Raw genomic sequence first — 12,683 nt, forward strand, 5'->3', positions numbered from 1 at the left:
CTATTCTCTCATCACCCTATTTTATTCAGAAGCCTTGCAGGTTCCTTTACTCATTGCCCCATACAGCGTGTGCAGCCTATCTAGCCCGTGTGGGACAAGGGTGATAGCCCTGGGATCTAGCCAGCGATCGTGAGGCCGCAGCCGTTCTGCTGCAATAGTCTCCCACTTGCAGCATGTGTCACAGCTATGAACTGTTTGGCCTGTAAATCAACAGGTTTGATCTTGCCTTCCGATGATTCCTGAATACGTTGCTGAAAGGCTCTCAAGAGCACCTCCTAAACTGGTGCCACCCTCTTTACTCACAGTGGGTTATGAGGAAGTTGCTGCCTTTTTTGTTGCTTAAGCTGAGCTGTGAAAGATCATAAATGCATTTTATGCCATACATAAATTATTTGGCTTCTTGCAAGGCTCACAAAAAAGAGTACTTAGGTATGAACGTGTTACTTTCAAGACACTGGTGAGGGTGTTGGTTGTGCTTATTTCAGGGTTCAAAATGTGCACACAAATAGTGGGAGCTCAGTTGGATGCAGCAGTGTTGACGCATGGACCTTTTGAAATTGTACTTCCAAATACAGAAATCATTCACTTGTGGTTCTGGTCACTTCTGAATCAAATCCAAGAACCAGGATCATGTTTTGAATCTGATGCCATATTAAGGACAGATGGATTGACACAAGCCACATTTTTGAGGCGGGTTATTTATAAACACGTACATTTTGACACAGCAGGTCAAGTGACTAATATTTCATACCTCAGCATTCCAAAGCACTCACCTGCAATGGAAATGATTCCTTGGTAAAGTATTTTCTTCAGCTACTTGAGCAAATGTGCTCTGTGTCTGTAGGTTCATGTTTGTGGAACAGTTGTTATTCAGTGCCAATTCCACTGGTCATTTTACTTAAATAAAGGTGCCATAGATCTTACTTCCTCCTTGAGTTAGCCACATGTACATGTGCTCAGTGTTCTTTGGACAAGACATGCCATAGCTGCATCTGTAGCTGTGAATACACAATCCCATCTCCTCTCCCCCTGAGCTTCTCTTAGGCAACCTGCAAAAAGTCTGTCCAGGTCTGCTTGGCCTGACCTCCTCACATGCACCCTGACCCTGAAATGGCATAGTGATGGCTAATAAACATGCTGGCAGTGCCTGACCACATAAAGCACTAAAATATTCCAAAGGAAAATCTTCCCCTGCATCCACCTTGTGGCCTTACAGACACTCAAGAGCAGATTTGGCTTACGGATGGCCTCGGGTAACCCTTGAGATGTGGTGCACCTGCATCAGTGTACCTACATGTCCTTACCAAGCAGAATTCTCTCTTGGCTTATACAATGGAAATTAGAAGTAGGTGTGCCAAAATGTATCACAAGGGAAAGACACCCTTAATCCATAAATGGTTGTTTTATAAAGACTGAAGTACTGTAAAAGTTATTCCTTTACGCAATGCAGCCAACAGATTATAAGACTCCAGAGACAAGGCATGGATTAAGTGCATTACCACACAATGAACATATGTCAGTTAAGTTTTTATCACTGTCAAACAAGCACTAGGAAAGAGTCATAAGGAAAATATTTATAGCAATAAATCCCACCTCAACATGATAACATTCAGACTGAACACTAAAAGAACTAAAGGTATGTAGAATACAAAGTGACTCAGGTATTGCAGGTAACCCATGGCATACTGTAGAACAATCATTTTAATATTTCTGGCTGGCTAATAAAAGTAGCAGGCAAAACTGTGCTTTGTGAGTTTTGGATAAGGAACTAGAAGTGTCTGGTCTGGCTTCATGTTTGTCTTACTGCAGTTAAGTATAGATAACTTTTCTTAACTATACTGGTACTCACCTTCCCAAATATAAGGAACACAAATTGTAACTTCTTTCATAAGTCATATAACAAGGTGCGCACTGTTCTCCAGACTCATATAATCACGGAAATATCATCACCGCAGTAGTTTGCCTCCCTCTGGATTTTTTCCCCTTCACAGGTTTGTGCTGACAGTTTGCTTTGCTTTACTTTACTCACTAATGTGGTTAAAATCCATAACCCTCTTGATGACTGCCATGGTTACAGAGCACATCTCTTTCAACAGGTTCCTTTTTCCTGGCGGCAATACAACGCCTCTGATTCACAGGCTGCAGGATAGTGGTGGTGAAATCAGTGGAGCTTACTGTCCCTTGGCACTGGGGACCAAACAGAGAGCTGGTGTAAGCTGAGGATTACCATGGAGCATAGAATAACATCCCTAGCTTTGGCTTTGAAGATTTGGTTTCCTCATCAGTATTTTTCTCTTTTGTTGCCTTTCAGAAATGCAAGTGTTTTCATATCATGCTGTATAATTTAGCAGAAGACCAATATTTTGTCTGGCAGCCTTTGTAGCTTGTATAGATGATTTCTTGCACCAAGCTCCCCCTTCTTTTTTCCCTTCTCTCCCCCATCCCTCTGAGTTTGAGTGTGATGTTTTGAAAAGCAAATCTTTTTGACTACAAAGTCCTTTCCAGTCTTTAATATGTTAGGTATGGGTTAATAGGGCAAATGTCTTCAGCTACTCTTCATCTTGCTTTACCAAAGTCTGTTTTACCAAAACCATGCTCATTTGAATTGGCTGAAAGTGTTCCATCAAAGCTGAATTTTAATGAAAACATTATTTAAAGAGAGTTTTCAGGGTGAAGCATAGAGAAAGAAGGGGCAAGGTTTTTTGCAGTTGTTGTTGCTAAAAAAAAAAAAAAAAAAAAAAAAAGGTATTTGATTCAGTAATGGATACTTTCCAAATTAAAAAACCTGGATGTGTAAATCCCAAGATGACTACTTCTTGTCCCACAGAAATCTGTTTGTGCCTTAATTCTCCATTGTGAACCAAGTGTATTTTTCTCATTGAGAAAAAAAGTTTAAGAAAAAGGTGAGCCTGATTTGAGCTGTGAAAAAATCTAGAAATCTATACTGAAGGGCCTTTTTTTAGCAATTTCTCTCATCAGTGATCTGTTTCCTTTCCAAATTAATTAGGCTCCTGGAATTCTCCCTTAATATCCTTTCTCAGGCACAGTCAATTAATTTTGCATTAAAAATATACAATTACTGCAACTTGTTGCATGTACCATTTTTTTCCAGCCATGAATTACTACCATTCTTTGGGCCGTAAAATGAAATTTAAATAATGCTGCCACATTCCTCTTGACTGAATGAATGTAAATGTTGATCAGCTTAAAATATCAGAAATGGAGAATGATGTTGCCAGAAAGACGGGTATTTAATACATGGCTCAGTACTTACATGTTTTTCTCCTTTGTGTTTATCAGCGCATTAATTTCTTCTTGTTGCACCAACATATTTTTATTATTCAAGCAAATTATCGTGGCTAAAGTAAGTAGGGCAATTATTCTTTGTTAGCTGGCACGCTGCCATTCCTTTCATGTGTTCAAGAGTCAGCTATGAATTATAAGGATGTAATGTCCCTGATGGATTTAGCGGTGACATCATAAATTCTCACTCTGATGAAGACACTAATATGTGCTGTTGCCAGTAATTTGCTGACACCACTTAGAGTGAAGGGCACAAACAAAAATGTCTTTCTTGGCATAGCACCAAGGAAGCCAAAGCTACTGTGAAAGAAAACACCAGCCAGGTGAATTCAACTCCTTTGGAAATACATCTGTTAAATGGGGAACAATTCACTTCCATAATGAATGGAGCTCCTCTATGTGCATGGTGTGCTTTGGAAACCATGGTAAGCTGAACATAAAAAAAGAAAAAAGAAAACAAAATATTTATTTTTTGAGGGTTCTGGCAGTAGTTTGTTAATTATTTCAGCCTAGATAAAGCAGCTCTGGAGTAGCTTGGGGTTCACCACAGAATCAGCATGTAGCTGGATTGGACCCTGCACAAAACCTGAAGTGGTTCCCTGTATGAAAACTTTTCCTATCCTTTCCCTGGTGGACAGTCATGCCTTACTCCTCTGGCTCCAGATTCTGGTTGAGCACTGGTACCACATTTCATAGCTACAATCCAATGAGGTCAACATATGCACATGAGCTTTTGGGACAAATTTTGGGAGCACTCTCGGGTGAAATGGTGACCTATTCCTCCCAAGAGAACAGAGACAAGTCATGGTGGGACTGATGCCTGGCTTGTAGTGTGGTCCATTGGCCCAGATGAGTTTTTGGGTCTTTATTTGTGTCATACACCAGAATAGCAGACTGGCACAATCTGCAGGCCACAGAGGAGGCTTGGCCTTGTCTTGTCAACTTGATGTGCAGCATCACCGATCCATCCCTTCACTCTACCTATCACTGCTTCATTCTGCCTAAGCTCTCCAAAAGGAAATTTGATTCACAGCACACATTTATAAAATACTCTTTGTCCTTTGAACTGGTTCTCTTAAACATACCCTAAAAATCCGCACCACTGTTGCTCAAGAGACCCTTGTTCCAGAACCTTGAAATCTCTTAGAGTCTTTTTTAGGTAGATTTAACAGGCCTCACATTTCTTCCCACCCACCTCTGCCACTCAGGCCTCCCTTTCCTCTAATAAGATCCCACCAGGTGCCTTAAGGTAGCAAATGCTGAATCCCACAACGCCGTTGGGAAGCTGAAGATTCTGGATTTTGCTTCAGGAACTGTATGTTGCTCTTGGGCAGCAATATGAAAATCTTTTCTGTAATAAAGCACACTAGGATAGTAATTATTCCTGTTAGTCCAAGGTGCCAAGTAGCATTATCGATACCATTATAAAAATGTTCATGTTAGGGTTCAAACTTTGAACTTTACTTAAAAACAGTACTGGCCTAGAAATCCATTCCTTCTCTTTGCCTTCTCTGTTCTTGAACAACTCCAATTTTTAGATGTTTTTCTGTGACTCCATGAATCATCTTTTCCTGCCCCAAGTTCAAATGGGAGCTGCATCTCATGATGCCACATGACTTCAGAAGCTGCAGCTTTGAACAGAAGCCAAAATATTTATCTTCTGCGTATAAAATGCACTTTATATCATCTTGGCAATGAATATATTTGTGCATTTGTATCAAGCACTGCTTGGCTTTCCTATGGCACGTGGTGCAGTTTTACTAATAATATTGATTTTAATCTAATTTACCTGAAAGTTTTCAAACTTCCTGCTTCTGTATGGTTCCTGAAACACTAACTTACAGGTCAATCCAGATCATACCTGTTTGAAGCACTCCACATGAATTTCCACCCAAATTCTATCTCTTCCAAGATTGCTGGGTCCTGTCAGAGTTTTGCCTTTGTTCCTTTCTGGCAAAGCATTGATATGACATTTGTAAATGTTACCAGATGAGTTGGTGGCCTGGGTTTGGTACATAATTCAGAACTTCAGTTTTTCAAGCCCTCTGAAGCAGCAGCCACTACTGGAGCCAAAGTTTAATATTGTTAGTGTATTAATTCATGTCAGTGGTTGAGTACAATTTTTTTTTTACCACATTTCAAAGAAAATCTTCTACCACCAGCAATTGATCAAATATGACAAGCTCCCGTTTGGCTAATGCCTGTGATATGGGCTACTTAACTCCTGTATTTCTTCCCAGAATGGAAACTGCGGCTTCTGGTGAAATAAAGGAGCTTCTGTTTCTCTGCCACTGTCAGAAATGGAAATTCAGAGCAATATTTTCATCAGCTTGAAATGCCAGATGAGATTAAAATCCTCATGCCAAGGGGAAGGCATTTGCTTTGAGCTGCAGTTCTTAAAGCTCCTCAGCCCACCACTTTGTAGGAGGCATCTCAACCTTCCTGTTCCTCCTCTCATTGGAGCAGTGCTAAAGTGTCAAATCATTAAGAGAGGCTGAGGTCTTCTGGGAATACCCCACTGGGGTGAATTCAAGCCTGAGATAGGGCTGCCAGGCTAAGAGGGTTATTTCGAGGAGGAAAGAGCACTGGTGGAGACGTAAACTGGAACTCCAGGGGCCCACGAATCCCACCCACCAATTTATGATTCCCATAAATTGGATGTTGCAGCCTCTCGTTGGGGAGAGTGAGTGGGATGAGCTACCCCAGGGAGCAGGGTCTTTGAACCACTAACTGATGCCTTAACCTTGGACATCCTAAAGTTTGTGACAACTGAGCTGGGCTCAGGTAACAGAGAACACCATGGCCTGCAGCTTGAGGAAGACATCTGTCCTGCTTGGACATGTTCTTGTTACTAAACCTTCCCTGCATTTCACACACACCGAGAGCCTGGTACGAAGTGTGTTGTTGTCATAATGAAATCACAGGGAATCAGATGGAGAAATGTGTGTTTGAGCATTTAAAGCTAGACTTGTACACCACAAAACAGACTTCACAAGTAGAGGTCAAGGTGGCACCAATTAAGACAAGATTATATTTAATGGAAAGTCACCTGGATTGAATTAAGTGTATTTTCTTGGACCTAGCAGGCTGGAATCAGGATAAACAAAGTTCTCCAGAATTCCTAGGTGACCTTACAATAATTATGACCAAATCTGTGTTTCAAGTCTTCAGAGCCCCCAAATTATCTTTTATATAAGAACACACATTGCTACTCGGGAGGTCTGTTTGTTGTGATGAACAGAGCATAAAATAAATCCCTCACACACAATACTGCAGGTGGAGGCTGAAAAGCAGTTTCTGTGATCAATAGAGCTAATGGGCCTCCAGTGTAAAACACATTTTTCTTCAGACCTTCTTTTTTGTCAGAAACACAGTGCCAAAAGAACTTAATGGCTTTGTTTTCCAGCCCATAAACTGCTGATATGTCACTTGTGTTGCAGTTAAGCATACAGAATAAACCCACCAGAGTTCAAGCTCACGCTACAATCAAGCACTGGGGCCACCACCATGGGTTTTTTTTTTCTTTTTAGTTTATTGATGCTGCATGTTTAAAATATGATAATGCATCTCTACATGGAAACACAGAATAAAAAATGATACACACACTTCTCAGTTTTGTAGGTTCAATCTCCTTTGCCCCTTATGCAGACAGTATGCCCAGGAGAAGCATGGAAATCAGCCTTTGATTGATTCCTGTTTGTTTGCCAGTCTTGGCCTGCACAGTCTACTTGCTCACATTAAGATGAACGCTGGTCAACAATTTTTCACCACAAGAGAGGTTCTTTTGAGAATGTGTTGGTTCACTGAGCTACACTGATCCAGCCAAGACATTTAAATGCCTGCTTAATGAGTCCATGCAGGTTTTCAAATATCTAATGGGTGCCAATTATTTGGACCCTATGAATCCCTGATCCCTGGAAGTTTCTTAGTGAATGCACTCTCTTGTGAACTTTCACTGTTTTCTCTTAGCAGTCAAAAAAAAAAAAAAAAAAAAAAATAAAGAAACGAAAAGCAAAGCTTAGTATTTCCAGGCGGATGCAAGGATGCAAGGAAGTTCCCTGAAAGTTCATTAGAAATGTCTAAAAGTTTTGGTTTGAGCTCACACTGGACTAGAATACAATTTCAAATACAAAAACATTTCTTGTGGACCTAAAGTAATTTTATATATGCTTTTCAAGGATCAGCCCAACTTCCAATCCCTCAGTAAAGTTAAAACACCTGTCCTAAAGAAGTAAATGTCACTCTTGCTGTATTTGCTTCACTTAAAGCTGATTTGAACTTTTAAGCTCATGGCTTATGGTCTTGCCCGCTGTGATTAGAGATACTGGTTTTATACTGCAAAAAGAATAGGAAGGCCTAGATTTTCTCAGGGGATTCAAAATGCTTATTTTTTCTCCAATGAAAATGGAAGTAAATATGATGCAATCAAGATTTTGAGTGCTTTTGTACAAGTTTTTGAAGTGTGTGTTTCTGTATTTTCTTTAGTTTGGATCTTGGGGGTAAGGAACCATATTGTAAAAGAGGAGAAATACACCCAGCATGAGTAATTCTTACAAAGCTTGCAAAGACACTTCTAAACACCTTTATGTGGGATGTACAGACAAAGGTGTAATGAAAGTATAAATGGTTATGTTTGGCACTGTCTGATTCAGTGTTTTGTATCTTAGTGCTTCTGCCATGCTCTTTCCCCCAAACCATGACCCCCTAGGACGACAGTATAACCATACTTCACCCTCATCCCAGCCCCAGGGTCATTGATACTTTCTCTTGTCCTTTTTCTGACTTCACATCTCACTTCAGCCTTAGCCCTTGATTCATGCTACAGGTGCCTGCCTCTTCATACTGTACTTACTTGCCTTCTACCCCATCCCCATTACTCTCTGCTAGTCAGGAATGAAAGATTACAACCTCAGACAGACCCAGCTGAATCTCTGTACCTGGTCTGCAGCAAGGGCAGAAAATCAATCTGCTTGGGTTAAGAAGTGGGGTGTAAGACTTGGCCACCCAGGTGGGAACCAGGGACTGGTGTTACCCGGTGATGCTTTCTGTGGCTGGGAGAAAAGCAGTAATGCTTGTGGAAGGATACTGGGAAAGCCTGAGCTCTGTATCCTGCGCTCCTTTCACTTATGAAAGCACCATCTCAGACTCCAGATACTGTAGAGAAAAAAGTACTTGGTTTCACAGATGCATGGAGTAGTTTGGGTTGGAAGGGACCTTAAAGATCATCTAATTCCAAGCCCCCTGCTGTGGGCAGGGACACCTTTCACTAGACCAGGTTGCTCAAAGACCCATCCAACCTGTCCTCGGAACACTTACAGGGATGGGGCAATCCCAGCTTCTCTGGGAAAGCTGTTCCAGGACCTCATCACCCTCACAGTAAACAACTTCTTCCTAATATCTAAACTAAATCTACTCTGTTTCAGTTCAAAGCCATTACCCTTTATCATATAACTTGGTAAGAAGTCCCTCCCCAGCTTTCTTGTAAGCCCTAAAGGTACTGGAAGACTGCTATAGGATCTCCCTGGAGCCTTCTCTTCTCCAGCTATCCAGGAGATATATTCCCTCATATATTTATCAGGCCATTCCTGACTCCTATAGCAAGGAGTCCACTGTGTCTTTGATAGGTGGCTATCAATCTACTGGATATCACCACCACTCCAGCAAGTTACAGCCAGTGAACTAACATTTGCTCACTGTTTCTCTCAGTTGAGTTCAAGCATGAAATTGCTATCAATGCCATCCTTACTTCCTACCAAAACCCTTTCTGCTAGGATAGTCAAGGAAAATATTTTAAGCCCTGAAAGCCTCTTAAAGTTTATGGGTACGTGGCCGTCCATGTGAATCAAACTAAAGCTGACAATCCCGAAGGGCCACATTAGTTTTCCCACAAAAACACATGAATGTAGCACTTCTGTCCCACACTTGGCAGGTTATTCATTTATTTTAATTTGCAGCAACCGTGACTGAGTTACATTCATCTTCCCAGATGTTGTTAGTGATGAAAGCTGAAGGAACAAGTCTTCTGATGTTGATGTACTGTGTGCCAAACCTCATCTTGAGCCCCTGGCTCCTGCTGTACTTTTCTTGTGTCTGCACTGCTGCCTTGTGATAAATGAAACTTGCAGAATCACACGTACTGTGGTAGAGGAACAAGCATCTTGTCTGGGGAGTGGTCAGTGCTGGAGGCTAAAAACTTGGGCTGTGTGTACATCTGCGGAGGCTCATGTAATAGCTCCAGTAAAGTTATTATAACTAAAGCAAAGGTGCTGAGGCTTTGATTACAAATGTCAAACAAAATGGGAAACAAAGCAAGGCTGAGGAAGGAAAAAGGCCCCAGCCCTGTGTTCTCCTCCCCCCACCTCATCACAACAAGCAGCTTTTCTGTCTTTGTTTTATTAGCTCCAAAAGCCTTTGCAGTCTTGCCTTCTTGGCACACTTGTAAAGTCCTGGGAAGCTGAGAGTTTTCTCTCAGTTACACTGAAAACCCACAGATGGTCTAAATGATCGTTTGTAAATAAATGAATAATCAGAACCAAAAAAAGCTCTGCAGAAACCCTCTACCAGCCTTTTCTAATTTTCCACAAAACGCCTCAGAAACAGATTGCATACTTCACCAGCAGACTGAAACAGCCATGTTACCCATTTGCACAGATGGAGATCAATTTAGTCTCAGCTAATTCAGGGTTTTCAATTTCCATGAAGCTCCTTCCCGCTGCAAGCAGCGACGTTCCAGACCTCTGTTTGCTGAATGAGAGACGGGCACCAAAGGAGCAGCTCCCATTTCCGGCTCATATCCCTTGCCTGCAGACCCATCCACCAGCCTGGATGTGAGACAAACCCCCCAGCATAACTGAGGCTAAACCTCTGCTTTCATGTCCCCGCTGTGCCCTGGGGCTCCGCCTCTGTCCACGCCTGGGTGCTGAGGTGATGGTGTGGTGTGCGGGACCCCAGGCTGTCCTTGGACCCCTCTGTCATGGGGGAGGCCACACTGTCTCCTATGGGATGCTCTTTGCAGTCCAGGCTTGGGGTGAACACCTGTTGGCAGAGGGGAAGATGAGAACAGGTCAGATCTGGGGGCACGTAGGGCTTTAGGGCACTCCTTAAAGCACCAGATCAGGTGAGGGGGACAGGCATAGAAGGAGTCTGAGAATTCATCTCCTCCCCTGACCTTTTATAGAATCATAAAATGGTTTGGGTTGGAAAACACCTTAAAGATCATCTTGTTCCAATTGCCTTGCCATGGGCAGGGGCACTTTCCACTAGGCCAAAGCCCCATCCACCATGGCCTGTGGCATTTCTAGTGATGTGGCACCCATTTTGGCTCTAACATCTTAAAGTAAAGGGCTTTAAAATTGCTACTCAGCGGCTTCATGCCTACGTGAGCACCTGGCTCCTAAATATATTCCCAGTAGTGCTCCTGGTGCCCCCACTACCTTTAGAAAGAGCTAGTCAGTGCACACCTACATACGTGCATACAGTGCATGCATGTGTGCGTGTATAAATACACATATGCATGTACTAAGCAGATGGATGCATGTTCTTACATGCCTATACGCGCTAGCAGTCAGAACTCAGATGTCAGTGTAGACAAAGCAGGTATTTAAGGATAAAGGAGGATTTAAAGCAGCTTTATCTGCTGGATAAAGCAATAGCTGGGGAACAGTTGCATCCTGCTTGCCATATCAGCCAGCCCACTCTTTCGGCTGCACATTTCCATGAGGCTGTGGACACAGGAGAGGAAGCAATTTCACAGCAAATCTTCTGCTGTCCAAACCTTGGCCATGAGCAGAGAGGCTTCTTCTCATCTTGCTGATGAAGGAATTTCACTGTCCCTCCCTCTCCCACGTCTGCCAGCTCCTCAGAAAGGGTGACACATTGTTGCAGCAGCCAGGGCTGATTTGCCTCTGCTGAGATGGAATGGCACAGCAGGATGGCCACGATCATCCTGGTGGAAAAGATTGAGATTTTTTGTCCACCTAATTTTGATTAGACACAGTGTCTTAGCCAAGCTGCCACAATTATTATTTTATTAATGCTATTTGCAGTAGATTCTCTTCTATATACATATCATATTCAATTAATGCATTTAATTGTACTTTTCCAGCGAGAGACTGCAAGATGGAGACAGAAAACTCCTTTCCAGAGCTGAAGGCTTCCATGTTTGCATCCAGTCCCAGTGAGGGTGCTCAGCCACCAGAGCTGCCACACCTGCTATGCTGCATGTGCCACATTTATGATCCAGTTGATCATGGGAGACAGAGATTTAATAACTCCTTAAAACTAGCATACCAGAGCCTCTTCAGGGCATTGCATTTTAAAGAAACACAGAGGGGAGCCCATAATAAATGTTACAAGGGGAAATACCTGTGACTGATAAGAAGCTGAGCGGATGACAAATCACAAAAGCCTCCAGAGAACCCCTCAGGAGCAGATAACCTTGAGACGTACCTGTATATAAAGATTAAACAGCAACCCGAGCTCAGCAGAGATTTATAGCACTTTGCAAGCGTCTTGGTTTCACTGTTTGCTTTTGCAGTAGTTTCTGGACTTTATTGTTAGTTTCTGTCTGTTAATATTCTGCACAGGCCCAAAAATACAGGTATAGAGAAGCCACCCCAGAAAAAAAAAAGAATTTATTTGAAATATTTTACAAGGAGGTTTTATAGATCAATATCCCCAGCAAATGAGAAAGATAACCAGGAAAGGGCACAGTGCACCTGTGAGCAAGGTTGTGCAAAGATACAAATGAAAACATAAAGGATAGAATGTATTGACATGTTTCAGCTTACTGGCTAAATCTGGTTATTCATTCCTTTATAAGGGGCAGGTCCAGTTATTATGGGCTATATATTTTTGGTGAGACAAGTATGCGAGGCACTAAATGCCTTTGTGAGTACGCTTCAACAGGAAGGGTATGGCTACTGCTGCTATTTGGGGCCTCTCACAGAAAATACCCATGGGTATAAAAACCCTGGTCAGTTACAGACTGGGTCAAAACCTTAACCAGAAAGCCTGTTCTGCCTAATGTGAGAGGCAGAGGGACTGCCCAAGTGAGAGGGAGGGACTCCAAATGGTCAGGGGCTATTACAAATATCAGAAAACATTTTCTCAGTGTAAGGGTGGCTGACCCCTGACACAGGTTGCCTAGCGAGGCTGTGGAGTCTTCATCCTTGCAGATTCTCAAAAGCCATCTGGACACCATGCTGGCAACTGGCCGTAGGTGTCCCCCTGTTTGAGCTTGACCTTCAGAGGTCACTGCCGACCCCAAACATTCTCTGATTCTGGCACTTTTTGCTTAACTACTGAGTCACTCCAGATTCAGTCAAATATCTTTGGCTCTTTGTCTATTTAAAGGGCTTAACTCTGCCTGGTTTGCTAGG

This window comes from Motacilla alba, chromosome 1 (genome assembly GCF_015832195.1).
Source record: "Motacilla alba alba isolate MOTALB_02 chromosome 1, Motacilla_alba_V1.0_pri, whole genome shotgun sequence".
NCBI lineage: Eukaryota > Metazoa > Chordata > Aves > Passeriformes > Motacillidae > Motacilla > Motacilla alba.